The sequence below is a fragment of the Dermochelys coriacea genome, chromosome 1 (genome assembly GCF_009764565.3).
Source record: "Dermochelys coriacea isolate rDerCor1 chromosome 1, rDerCor1.pri.v4, whole genome shotgun sequence".
Lineage (NCBI taxonomy): Eukaryota > Metazoa > Chordata > Testudines > Dermochelyidae > Dermochelys > Dermochelys coriacea.
The window spans coordinates 294,852,775-294,866,678 of NC_050068.2; positions in this window are offsets into that span (position 1 = coordinate 294,852,775).

Sequence of the window (13,904 nt, forward strand, 5' to 3'; positions counted from 1 at the left end):
CTACAAGAACTTCTGTGGAAGGTGGTAATTCTATTCAGAAGTTTAAACCCTGATTTAGTAAGGTACTTACGTATATGGCTAACTTTAAACACATGAGTAGTCCCACTGAAGTTAAGTATGTGCCTAAATATTTTGCTGACTTTGGGCCTAATGCACTGCTCAAAGTTCTTATAGGGAGTTAAGATACATATTTGATGTGGGGCTACTCAAATACTTTAAATACTTCTCTCATAGTTGTTAACAACCACATTTCATTCCTTAAGAACACAGAAAGTGAAGTATGCATTTAAAAAGTGTTGCAAACCATACAAATAATCTGTTTTCAACATATAATCTGTTTTTAACATACCAAAAATTGGTATGTTAAAGAAGAAAGGAAACATGGAGCAGATATTTGCTATCTTAACAGACAATGGGTTAAAAGAAGTAGACAGTGAAAAGAAGTAGGGTGGTCCTTTGTACTCGCGTCTAAATATATACTGAAAATTTTGGATAAATTGGCAGAGCTCCATTAATTTTAATGATTTACACCAGCTGAGATCAGGCCCATGATGTTTCTCCCCCCAGTTTTCAGGCCATACCTTTCAATTTCAATTTACAATCAGATTAGAGAGAATCACATGCGTGTGGACAAAACGAAACTGATCCAGATATTTTTGTTTTCTCTGCTGAAATCAAATAAAACTTCTAGGCAACATATCATGTTCCTGCTTTGAATCCAACTCCATCGTTTCATTTCCCATATGGACAGTATCTGGCCAAGAGGGAAATGGCTGTACTTTCCCAGCAGCTACTTGAATAAAGCTGGTTTTGGTTACAATCTGGCCTAGTGGAAATTTAGCCCACTGCGTCTCTGGAAACTAACAGCTAAATGGAACATTGCAGGATGAAATGGGGTTCAAGATAGGAAGAGCAAACAACACATAAAATAACAAGTTTGCATGGAAGATTTTAAGATCTTCTTTTGCAAATTCTTGCACATGCAAGTGGTCTCATTGACCAGGTTCTGTGAATAAGGATTACTTATGTGTGATAAAGTAAGAAAGATTTGACACTTATGTATTTAATTGTTCTGAATCTGTGTAGCCCCATTAGCTAGCAGTAAGCTTTCAGGGAGATTCAAGAGGAAAGTTTTTCAAGCCATCAATTGAGACCTGATAGAATACCAGCATTCCAGATTAACGTAACTTCCTTTGCCACCAGTGGAAATTCTGGGGATCATGTGGGGAGTATTTCACACCTTTTAGTTAAATTTGAGTTTTGATTATAGGATCAAGTTAATGCCTATTTGTTCTGAACTGATTTATGTATCCCATGTATTTATAGATGCAGTGCTCCACGACTTCACTATATAACAGGTAATGGAAAAAAGTCTAAAAGGAAAAAATAACTATTTGATTGGTAGCAGCATGAATAATTAAGTATTTGTCGGGTTCAAAAAAACTCAGCCTGAACTGCTAAGTAACCCACACCATTTCAAATAGTTTAGCACTTTTTAAAATGTGGATTTGCATAAAAATTGAGACATACATCTTGGGATTTATATTTAGAATTTAATAAATTTTTGATTTACTTTTTCCTCTCAATTTAAATGATGCCAAGCGTGGGTGACCTCTCCTTCTTGAAGAAAATTAGAGATCAAATTATTTGTTCTTGATTAGCATCACTTGGAATGACACTTGATTTAGCAATTGGTATACAACGTCAAATTCTACTTTCAGGAGAAAGTTCAACATGCACTAAGGAAAATTAATTATACTTTTTTCTTTTTTGGCAACTTTTTCTTTCCTTTTCCACCCACCTTCCTATCCAAACTCCAAATTAATCCTCCAAATGGTGGTGCTGCATTGTTTAATCTCTTTCACACTGCCTGCAGAGATTAGCTGAGGTGACACAATTTCTAATAAAATTTCACACCAGAAAATCTGGCTTGAAGAGCAGATGTAAAAATCCTGCTGATTGTCATGCATTTAGGCATTCATTCATAAGAAAGAACACTACTGTGCATATGTGGGACAGGATGTTTTGCAGTGCCAAAAGTGAATCTTCATGCTGTTGAATTTATGCATTTCCCGCTGCTACTCAAAATGCTTGTCTGAATGTTCAGAGCTCTCCATGGAAATACTCGTCTTCTGTTCAAGTCAAAAGATCTGACTTGTGTGCCATTCCCTAGGATTCAGTGGTAATGTGCAGCCTATGTTTGCTTTACCTTCACAAAATTCACAAAGAAAATTGTGGTACTAATTTTTAGTTCAGCAAGGCTGTGTGAAACAAGTAATAAATGGAGAGGAGAAAAAGAAGAAAACAAACCAGAGATTCCACAAAAATAAATGCAACATCCCCTTGACCCCTAAGAAATGAAATTATTCTGACAGGGTCTGCAATTCTGCTTGGCAAACCATCTTAAATTAATTACCTTCCTGACATTTTAAAGGAAGGTTTCAGATTGTAAATTTGACCCAGACAAAGCATTCTTTTTAATCTTGTCAGTATGCAAACTACTTTGCACTGCAATCTGTGAATTATTTATCAGAGAAACGACCCCAAAGGGTGAAAGGAAAAACAGGAGTATTTGATCTAAGATTCTGCAGCCTGGTATAGTTCTTTGCCTTAGATCTGTACCTGTTGAAATTGCTTATTTTTTTCTTTTTTTGACATTCCTGATATTTAGCATGGGCACTCTGTTTCTCAAAAGTTTAGTTTAAAGTCATTTTTTCCAATTCAAATGTATTTATTTACGTTCTAAAACTATATGACCCAGAAAAATAATTATTTTGTATGTGCTTTCCAGTGAAAAACAAACATAACAACCCCCCCCCTTTCTTTCTGTACCATATGGTTCCATGGCGTAAATGTTTGACGTGAATGTTTTTTCTTGCACCCAAATGAAAATAGAACTTGAAGAAAGAGATCAGGGAAATCACAAATTACCACTTGCAAATAGCAAAGCTATATTAATAACTTTTCAAATGATACAATATTAGAAAAGACGGATGGTCTTGTGGTTAAAGCAGTGGATGGCAACTTGGAAAATCTGGGTACAAATAATCTGTGCCACAAATTTTTGGTGTGACCTCGGGGAAGTCACTTAATTTTTGTGCCTCAATTCTGCCATCTTCAAAATGAGAATAATACTACTTCCTTTTTCTATCTTGTCTAATTAGATTCTAAGCTCTTTGAGGCAGCTCTTGTTCTGTGTGTGTACAGGACTTAGCAAAACTGAACGCTGATCCCAATGGGGGCCTCTAACTGCAATTGTAATACAAATATTATTTTTTTCTAATTTAGGGAACCGTGCAAATCAGACTTTAGTGTAGTAGAGGGACACAAATGTGGCCCTCAAGCTGCCAGCTGCTGATTCCTGTAATAGAGGGTCTGATTCTGATCCCACTTATACTGAGGTAAGTCGATTGACTTATTAAAGTTACCTCATACTTTTGCCCAGATCAGAATTAAAAAAACAATTTTGTCCACCTACCACAATGGATGATTTTAAAAGTCCATCTTTGGCACCTTATTAATAAAAATGTTTTAGAATATCATATCTAAATCAACTTGCAACACTACGCTTGAGTCTCAGAACGTCAGTATTCTGCATGTACATTGCTAAGCTCCACTAGCACATTAGTTCCTGTTTCATAAATATATAATAGGATGCACTATAATAGGAGACTGAGACACAGTATGAATTTCCTTCCTTTGTAGCTTTTGCTTTTGTTGAAATTTAAGTAGACAGTCTATCAACTTGCAGGGAACAACTATAATTCTCTTCAACTCTTGTCATACACCTGAAAAACGGCTTATTTGGCCTATGGAATTTTCTGCTTCTTGCTGTGAGTTGAAATGAATCTGATAAAGAATGGTAGTGCGTTTTCAGTTTTAGTGTATTTCCTAAATGGTTTTGTTCTATAATTCTGATTCTTTGATTGGCTGTGGGGATTTTTCCTAATACCACATTTTCTTTATTTTCATGTCCCAGTAGCTGTGTTCCAAAGCCAAGACGTGATACTTCTCCATGATACAAATGAATATAAACAAGGTGGGGATCTTTTTTAGTGCTACTGGATATATTTTTCTAATAGAACAGGTTAGTTCCTACTGAGACCATTTCTTGAAAACAGTATTTGTAAAATCAATATTTGGGCTCTGTACTTTCACAGGTGAACATGAGATTTTCATGCTGAACTATTATCCACACTAATCGCAAGTGTATGCCTAAATTCTTCTGTGTATTAGTGACAGATTTGACTGCTCGGTCCAAATGGTCATCAAATGAGCTAATTTTAAGGTAGTGGCAGTAAATGTGCTCTGTGCTTTGAGGCTATAGAAGCTCTTCATTTCATTTCCTTCTACATACCAGAGGCAGGAAAGAGGCCCGTGTGTATCCTCCAAGTCCTGCTCACCCACCTCCACTTTCCCCAAGTGCAGAGATTGGAATCCATGAAAAATCCACATATAAAATGCGGGATACTTGTACTCATTAAATGTTCCAGCCCCCCATTTACTAGTGTAGGCTGTGAGCTCTGGTGACCACTAATTAATTTTGAGGTGTGATGGAGTCTATCAGGCCTGCTGGAGGTGCTTGTGCCTGACAGCCACCTACTAAAGGAAAACCCATTCATACCGAGCTACCAATAACACTTAGAAGGGTCATCAGAAGACACTGCCCAGAAGCCTAGAGGGGTCATCAGAAGACACTGACCAATCAGAAGCCAGCGGGACAATTAAGAAGGCTCACCTGTGTCTTTTGAGGGGTAGTCTGGGTGAGAGTTTGACACAGGAGGAATGCTTCAGTGCTAGCCCAGAATCCCAGCTCAAGGTCAGTGCTTGAAATCACTGATAACCAGGTCTAAGTGTTAGACCTGCTTTGGGATAGTGTCTCTGATGCAAGAGACTGTCCAGTCTGCATTAGCAGTGAGACTCCCCCACTAACAGCTGAAATCACTGAGTGAAATCACTAAGTGGTAGGACCTCAAGACATCCCAGAGGGTGCAGAGCTGAGTGGAGTGGAGTAGAGTGAGACGTAAGTGGCTGGCAGGGCAGCTGGTGGAGTGCTGTGGCAAGTGGCTGGCACAGCAGCTGGCTGAGCGTCTGGGGGGAGCAGTGAGCGCCCAGAGAGTGGAGCGAGCAAGATGCTCCCACACCGGGTGGGAGGCGAGCTCATGAAGATGCACCTCTGAACTCTGGGTCTTCATTTACCAAGCACAATAACTGTGAGTGTGATGCAGTGGAAGGACAAGGGAGGGGCACATTAAAAGAACTTTTGGTTGCTGGACTTAAGAACCTGAGGCAAAACCGCAACGTATTCTGAGGGGTGGGTATTTTGCTCATGGTTTTATGTTTATGAATCCTGCTTGTGGTATTTTCCCAAGTTAATGCCAGGTTATTTTCCCCCCTTTTATTAATAGTGTCTTTTTTAAACTCAGACTCTGTGCTTGCGAGTGGGGAAGTATTGCCTCTTAGAGGCACCCAGGGGATAGTGTGTAATTGTCCCAGGTTATTGGGTGGGGCTTGAGCCGGTTCTGTGTTGTATTGTTGAAAAGAAACCCTGAGATATTGAATCCGGCCCTTGTTGCTGCCGAATCCAACTGACGGAAGAGTTAAACCTGCATAGTTTGTAAAGTGCTTTGAGGTCAATGGATGAAAGGATCTAGATAAGGGCAAAGATTTATTAACTCAACTTAAATATTATTTTATGCTAAACATTGTATCTACACTTTTAAGACTGGGAAAATGGGCACTTATGTTTAGATATGCATCAATAGACATCAAACTTTGGTGTCCATTGTTCATGACTTTTTTTTTATTCTCCCTCTTCCCCCATACACACACATCATCAAAATGAATGGGGGGAAAGCCACAAGAAGCAGATTACAGATTCATATCTCAGGTAGCTGAACATTTGTAGAGAAAGAGAGCAATGTAAGAAATAAATCTACTCTATCAAGATATGCATTGGCAGTCTTGTGTGTCTTCCCAAAGTCCAAATTATTCAAGATAAAATTCACTTCTATGCTGCACCAGATAACTCCCAAACAAGGAGTTAGTGGGACTTATCTGGTACATAGGCCATGTGCTGATATTTTGCATAAGAATGAATTTCACCAACGATGTGTTCAGATCTTCATAATTTGAAATATCATCTCTCTGTTTATGTAGCTTTTTTATTTCCCAAGGTGTATCGAGAGCTTGGAGTATTCACAACTGCTATTTACTTTTAAATTACCCTTGCATAGTCACTGATTCCTCTTGCTATGTCTGTTTTATATGGTTCATTGTGATGGGGTCTACAGACCCCACACTGAACCCTGGCATAGTTGTCAAGACCAAATTGGACAAATGCTCAGTTTTGCCAAAAAAGTGGGCCCTGCCCCCCTAGGGGGGCATGGAGGAATGTTTGGGGTGGGGGGAAGCAAGCAGCAATGCCAGGTCCGCACACTGGGGCTCAGGCAAGCAGTGATGCCAGGTGGCTTGGGGGGGTCTTAAAGCCAGCCCCATGTGGGGGTGGCCCTCAGGCGAACAGCTCCATCCAGCACCATGTGGGGGGGGCCTTAGGCCAGTGGCTCAGACCAGCTCCACACAGGGCAGGGGGCCCCCTCAGGCCTGCAGCTTGGGCCAGCTTCACGTCGGGGTGCGGTGAGCTTGAGCCAGCAGCTTGGTCAGGGGAGTGGGCCTCAGGCAAGCCCCATGCGGTGTCCCATTTTCTTTTTGGGAAATATGGTCACCATAGTCTGGTAAGAAATGACCCAGGGAAAAGTGTAAGACTGGGTTTATCTATAATTGGTCTGGACACTTTGACAAATACCTAGAGCTCTGGGTTGGGACCTGGTGAAGTGAGTGGGCCGGGGTCCCTTATCTTGTCCCCCTGCTTTTCTGTAGCAGTAGAACCCCGAGGGGACTGACAGGAACATTCAGGAGGAACTGAGGCCTGCTGTGTACAATGTGTCCAGGGACTCTTCTCGAATGACTAAGTCAGCTAAAATGATAAGGCAAGTGCCTGACCACTAGGAAAGCTAGTCACTGGACTGTCCTGGTACACCCATCTTTTCCCCTCTGCCTTTCAGGCTGACTTAGTATGTACTGTGTAGGTTGCTGTGAAGTACAAAGCAACATCCAGTATTTACCAATGTTCCTTCTGGAATAGCTCCTGAGTTACCACCCAGAGTTGCATGCAGATTACAAGACGGTACATTATTACCAGTCTATGTATTGCTTATAGTCCCAGCCCCCTCACTAAGAGGTCAGGGCACTACATCAGCTTTTCACTTTGTGAAAACTTTAATGACAAAGGGTGAAAATATTTCTGAACTGTACACCAGCACAAATCATTTTAAAAGTAAAATTTGCCATAAAACTAGGTGAGATGTGTCTTACATGAGCAAAATCCCCCTTCCCATGATAGACAAATTCAATTTTTCACATTAAAATATATTTAGTAGCTTTAATCAGCATTACTTTCTTTTCACTGTATTTTGGTGTTAGTACAAGGTTTTCCCTATTTAGGTCTGATTCAACTGTTTTGTTTGTTTAGTAGCACATTGTATTAATACAGTTGTTCAAAATGCAAAATGCATTTTACTTCTTGGATAAGGGTTTTTTAATATACAAACTCTACCTTCATTCTCTACCTCATTATTGAGTAATTTTCTATAGTCTAAAATTGACCTCCATTCAAATTATTTGGCTTCCAGGTGGGTGGTACAAGAAGGTATAATGGATAAGGTAGTTTCTTACACATTCTGGTTGAGCATTTTCTTTTTTCTGGTGATTAGTTTTGCTGCATCTGTGTTTACTTTAGAACCTGTAGCTAAAGTGATTAGTAACAGGTGGCTGGGGTCTTGCTAATAATCTATTTGCCTTTTAGGTGTATTCTTATAAAAAAATTCTTCTATCCATCTAGCAGACAATAATGACAGATGATCTCAACATGATACATTATTTGCATTCATTTGAACTTGGGAGAGGTTTTAACTTTATAAATTTGGCTGAAGAGAAGCTAGATAATTGATCTTAAATAATAAAAAATCATGTTTCAATTCTTCCAGCAATATGGGATTTCCATGGTAATAGTCTTTCAAAGATCTGGTGTAAAGGTGTTTCTTGTGATTCTTTCCAGCCACAACTTAGCGGAGCCATTTGTTTTATATCTGGTTTCTTGTTCAAGCAACATATACCATTACTGCTCTTTTCATTGTACACTTTATTTGGTGGACTATTATGGAGCCGAATACAAAAAACTTCTTTCATTAAAGATGGAATTGGCAAAGTCAAAATTGGTCTGAATGTAGGAGACTGACTTTTGTGTATGGCCAGTTCTGCACAGGCACATGTAAAAGAAGAAAAAGGGAAAAGTTAAATGGTAAATGAGCTCTCACTGAAATATGCTTTTTGTCCAGGCCTACTGCTTCAACCTTGTCAGTGGGCTCTTGGGGTTGGCTCTAATTAGGGCTGATTTTTCCCTCTATTGTCAGCATGTGCTGGCCTAGGTTCTGACACCAGTGTTTACTTCTCCAGTTCTCTTCATTTGAAAGGACACTAAAGGTAGCTGGCCAGTGACTGAGCTGGTTTGCTGGTCCCATAGAATTCCAGGGCTAGGAGTCATCTTAAGTCCCAGAAGTCAAGGCAGTGATTCCGATGAGGCTGCCAGCTGGGACTAGACCTCTTTGGTGAAACACTGAAATTACAGAAGTTGAGGGAGTCTGCTCTGTCACTGTGTCCATCAGAAGAGCGGTCCAAAAGGGAGGCTATCATTTCATTCATCTAGTATCTTTCAAGATGAATAGAGGAAGTGCCTACTAGAGATTTTTGTTGATTGCTGATGCCATTCCCTTAGAAGAAGAGCAAATATCTTATACACAGGGGTAGCCTGTGAAAAAAGTTTGATAACCCTATGTAGGGTTCCTTTCCTTAGGGAAAAGGAAAGAATGATCTCCTGGCATCATTTCCTCCTGTCCATTTGTATGGGATTGCATGGGATTGTATGGGATTGAAGTTCTTCTTCACACAGTGCACAGTCAACCTGTGGAACTCCTTGCCTGAGGAGGTTGTGAAGGCTAGGACTATAACAGGGTTTAAAAGAGAACTGGATAAATTCATGGAGGCTATTAGCAAGGATGGGTAAGGAATGGTGTCCCTAGCCTCTGTTTGTTAGAGAGTGGAGATGGATGGCAGGAGAGAGATGACTTTGATCATTGCCTGTTAAGTTTGCTCCCTCTAGGGCACCTGGCATTGGCCACTGTCAGCAGACAGGATACTGGGCTGGATGGACCTTTGGTCTGACCCAGTATGGCTGTTCTTATATTATGTTCTCATGTCTATACAGGGAGGAGGGTGAATGAGTTCTGGCATTGTGTACCAGTTTCAGCTCTTGTGTACACTGGCTTCTGGCAGAGTGCCTGTTCGATGGAAGTTGCAGAGGCCAATAATGGCCAAGAGTTCCCCTTCATCAAAGCCCTGCAGAGATCTCCCCTGAGAGCAAATTATTTGGCTTGGGTGACTGGAAGATGGGCTGATTTGGAACATCCCTGCTGCAACTAAAGTTCTCCTACTCTTGTGGAAACCCCAAGGAAGAATGGCAGAGGGGACACACATCCTCCCAACAGACATGTGCCCCTCTGGGTGCAGTACGCATGAAATGGGCAGGGAAGTGCAATTTTCACTGGACTTCCTTTGTCCGTCTTTCTTTGTACCCTTTCAGAGATTCTCAATGGCCTTCTTATGTATCATCTGCGACACTGAGGAGCTATTGTGAACTGCAAGTATGAATCTGTTTCCCAGAAGTACATATTTATATAACAAAATGTGGTTATTATAACAGTGCATACACATGTCCAGGTTTCTTAGATATTCAGCTATGAATGCAATGGGAATGAGAAATCATTAAGTCACACATGGCGGTCTGAATTTGGCTAACTGATATTAATGACTATGGTGGGGGGATTGTTAAGGATATCTGAGCAATCAAACTTGGTGGCCACATCAAAAGGCCAAGACTGAGAGCTAGTGTGGCTGGGAGCTTCTCCAGAAAGTCCAGCTTGACATTTGGTGACGAGTGGATTTCACAACTATCCATCATCTTACAATATTAAGGAATCTGGTGCTTTTAATAAACCGGTCATCGTAACAGTCATAATCTACAGTTCCTCAGCTGGCTTCCTTTTATAATCAGTGATAAGACCAAGTCATGTAGTTTGACTTCATTTAACAAACACCCAAAAGTTTGAGTGTATTTGAATGTGAGGTTTGGTTCAGCCCATTTGAAAAATGGGAACCATTCAAGTTAATATTTAGAACCCTTTTCTTATCCACCTCTCCTAAAAGGGTTTGGATCTGGGATTTTGCTTTAGGCCCTACCTGCAATATTGTGGTCTGTCAATAGATTTATGTTCCTCGGTAACCAATAGATCTTTGTGCAGTTCTATAATGACTAGGAAAATGATGCTCTTACCAATCACCATTTTTAAGCTACCATTTTAATAGACAGATAATGAAACCTCTCAGAATGAAACCTCTCAAAATGCTCAACATAGAAAAAAATCAGTAATGATATAAAGATTACACTTGACTAGTTACAGAAAATGATAAAATGCAAGTCTGGAGAACTTCTACACTTAACAACTACACCAGTTCAACAGACTTGCTTAAGAAAGAGAGAATAATGGCATAGTTGTATTTCTTGATGTAAAATATTCTTAAGGAAGATTGTGGCGAATTCTCTTTCATAGTTCATAGAAAAGGTACTTATATGGATTCCTATTTAAATTAAAAAGAAAAGGAGTACTTGTGGCACCTTAGAGACTAACAAATTTATTTGAGCATAAGCTTTCGTGAGCTACAGCTCACTTCATCGGATGCATTTGGTGGAAAAAACAAGTGAGCTGTAGCTCACGAAAGCTTATGCTCTAATAAATTTGTTAGTCCCTAAGGTGCCACAAGTACTCCTTTTCTTTTTGCGAATACAGGCTGCTACTCTGAAACCTATTTAAATTAAGAATCAAATTATAATGCAGTTCATTGAGAAGTAGTCGAACAGTTGATCAGGCATTTCATAAGAATGATTTAGAATATAACAAATAAAATCAGAATACGGAGGAATGCTGAAACAGCTATCACTTAAGACTTTTTATGAAAACATTAAGAGATACTTTACTGCAAAGGAAAACGAAGAAAATGAGAGCAAAGAAATAGCAAGCTACAAAACACACAGACATACTATTAGTCGCTGGCCATGAGATTTCTCAGACCCTAAGATACTTTGTTTAAACAAGTTTTATTTTACAAGATGTAAAACTAAAACCGTTTTTTTTATATGCAGGAGGACGTGATGAGGGTATTAAATACAATTATTTGATATAAAACACTAAGGGCTACTGATTAGTCCTGTTCTAATCGATAAATGAAAAGGATAATTAGAAGTGAGAATAAAAGAACTTCTATGTATAAATAAAAAATAAGAGATGAGACTTGTGCTGCACAAACCTATATGAGATGTAATAATTATCCCAGTGGCTCAGACAGAAAAAAGATTTCAGCAATAAAATTCTACAATAGTAGATAGTAGAATAGCAATAGTAGATATTAGGAATCATGGTTACAGAGAAACACACTTTGCTAATGAGTATTGGATTCACAAAGTATAGCAACTTACTGCTGCTACCAGTTAATCAGCTCAGCATTGCTAACCTCAAGAGAGCAAAAAGCATACGTTGGACCTCCTCAGGAGACAAAAAATCATGAGCTTTTTTTAAACAAGACTAAATTGTGTGTATGTTTGTTGGCGGGTGGGGGGGGGTGTTTGTCCTTTGATTTTTTTTTTTTAGCTTCCTCTGCTATTCCTCTTGAGCTGAGAAAAACAATTAGTGTTGCCCACTCACCCAGATTTATTGGGTAGGGTGACTTTGACTCCTGCTGAAGGAGGTCTCACCTCCACATCTGCCCATCTTCTGCTCAGCAGTTCATTCTGCCCCATCCAACTTTTACCCATCAGCTCAATTTCCAACCCCCAAGTTCAGTCTCCCATCAGTTCAGTCCACCCAGACCTCAACCCCATATGTTCAGCTCACTCTCTCACCCCATTAGTTCTGTCCCCATCAGTTCAAATCCCACTCCATCAGTTCAGCCCCCAAGCCTCACCTTTATTCCTCCTGGAGTTGTTCACCCCCTTCTCCTAGGCCTGTGAGTGCAACAGAAAGGTCCCCTTTCTCCTTCCTGGAGCTGCTACCCCTCCCAGAGTTTCTTTACACCTCTGTGCCCCTTCCCAGGCTAGGTGTTGGGGCAGGGGAGGAGCATAGGCACTGCCCTGTCCCCGGTGTTCACAGGAGGGAGGGGAGTTGTCCTGATCTGCTGGGCTAGTTAGCTCCCTCCTGTGAGAATGGCATCTGGCAGGTGAGAGAGAGAGAAATGTCTGCCTGCAGCCACTTTGATTGCTTATGCTGCCCCAGGAGGTAGGCAACTGGGGCAGGCTAGTCAGAGGGCTGAAATTTGTGGTAGTTCTGGAGCTTCTTGTGTTACTGTGAGACTGGCTCCAGCCACAGCCTAAATCACGTCATTCGAAACAACTCATGAGAGTTGACAAGATACTGCACATCTAAAAGTCCCTCCCAACCATGCTGATGACCTGGGGGTTCAGTGTGGTTGCGGGGGCCACATGATGTAATTTATCTGGGTTTATTTTTCAGTTTTTCTTCTAAAATTGGGAAATTACGTCCCCAAAATCTACACTGAAAGAATGTTGAGGTTACAAAGTTAAGCACTCCAAAGTTAGGAAATGCCAGAACTAAGGCTGCCTCTGCAACCTTCTTTCACCCTTCTATGTATGTATTGTGATATAGTCTTTAATTACATGATCAAATATTTTTCCACAGGACTCTGATTTTGTACCCTTAACATTCTTTTAACTTAGGGGTTGTTGGTTTTTTGATGTAATATGTATATAATATTTGGTCTTTTAAATAGGCAGTTTTCATTAAATAGTTTTTAAAGCTTTATAGCTGTATTTGATTTAATAAAGCCTCCCCTGGCCATTCTTATCCATACTATACAAATTATTGCTCCTAAGAAAGCAGCATCATGGCATGAAGACTTTTGGAAGTAGAAGCACCATTGTATGGTGTGAAAAAAGCTTATTTCTTTGTAAAACATATTTGGTTAACTTAAATATCATTCCCCCTTAAAGGATGTTACATGGTATAATAAACATATTGACTTATTTTTTCCCATTAATCTCAAGATTTATTGCCTATAAAGACACAGAAAATATTGATTTTTTTTTGGCTTCTTACTGGTCAAAGTTTACTTTTACAGTCTACAAATCTTGCTGTTGAATAAAACAATAATCAATATGTGCTTATTATTCTTTCTGGTGGTGCTAATAATTTATGTTCTGGAATCAGATTTTTTTTCCCAGTGTAATCATGCTATTTATCATTCTATTTTAATACGTGTTCTCTTATGTGATTTTTAATTACCAGTTTGAAACACAATTGCTATGTGAGTACTGAGCAACTTTCAAATTTTATCAGTTTCATTTTTCTTTTGCAAACACATGCATTATTAGGGAGATAAGCTATTAATTATAGTCCTTCCTGTGAAGAGCAGAATTAATGAAGTCATAAGAGATGACAATGTGAGACGTAAACATAAAGGTTTTGCTCACCTGCCTATGAGAGAGGCCTATTTTTCCTTTATAATTGCTAAATTCTCTCTAAAATTTTGAGACATTGACATATTGACCATCAGAAACTTAACTGCCATTGAAAGGAAAGAAGGAAACACAGAGAAAGAGGCTGGCTAAATATCCACAGATGTCCCAAGCTACTTACAAAATTCTCTCCCACAATGCTCATCACTCTTATGAATCCATGGCCTGCTCATAATTACCATCTTTGTTGTGCCTTGTTTTACCT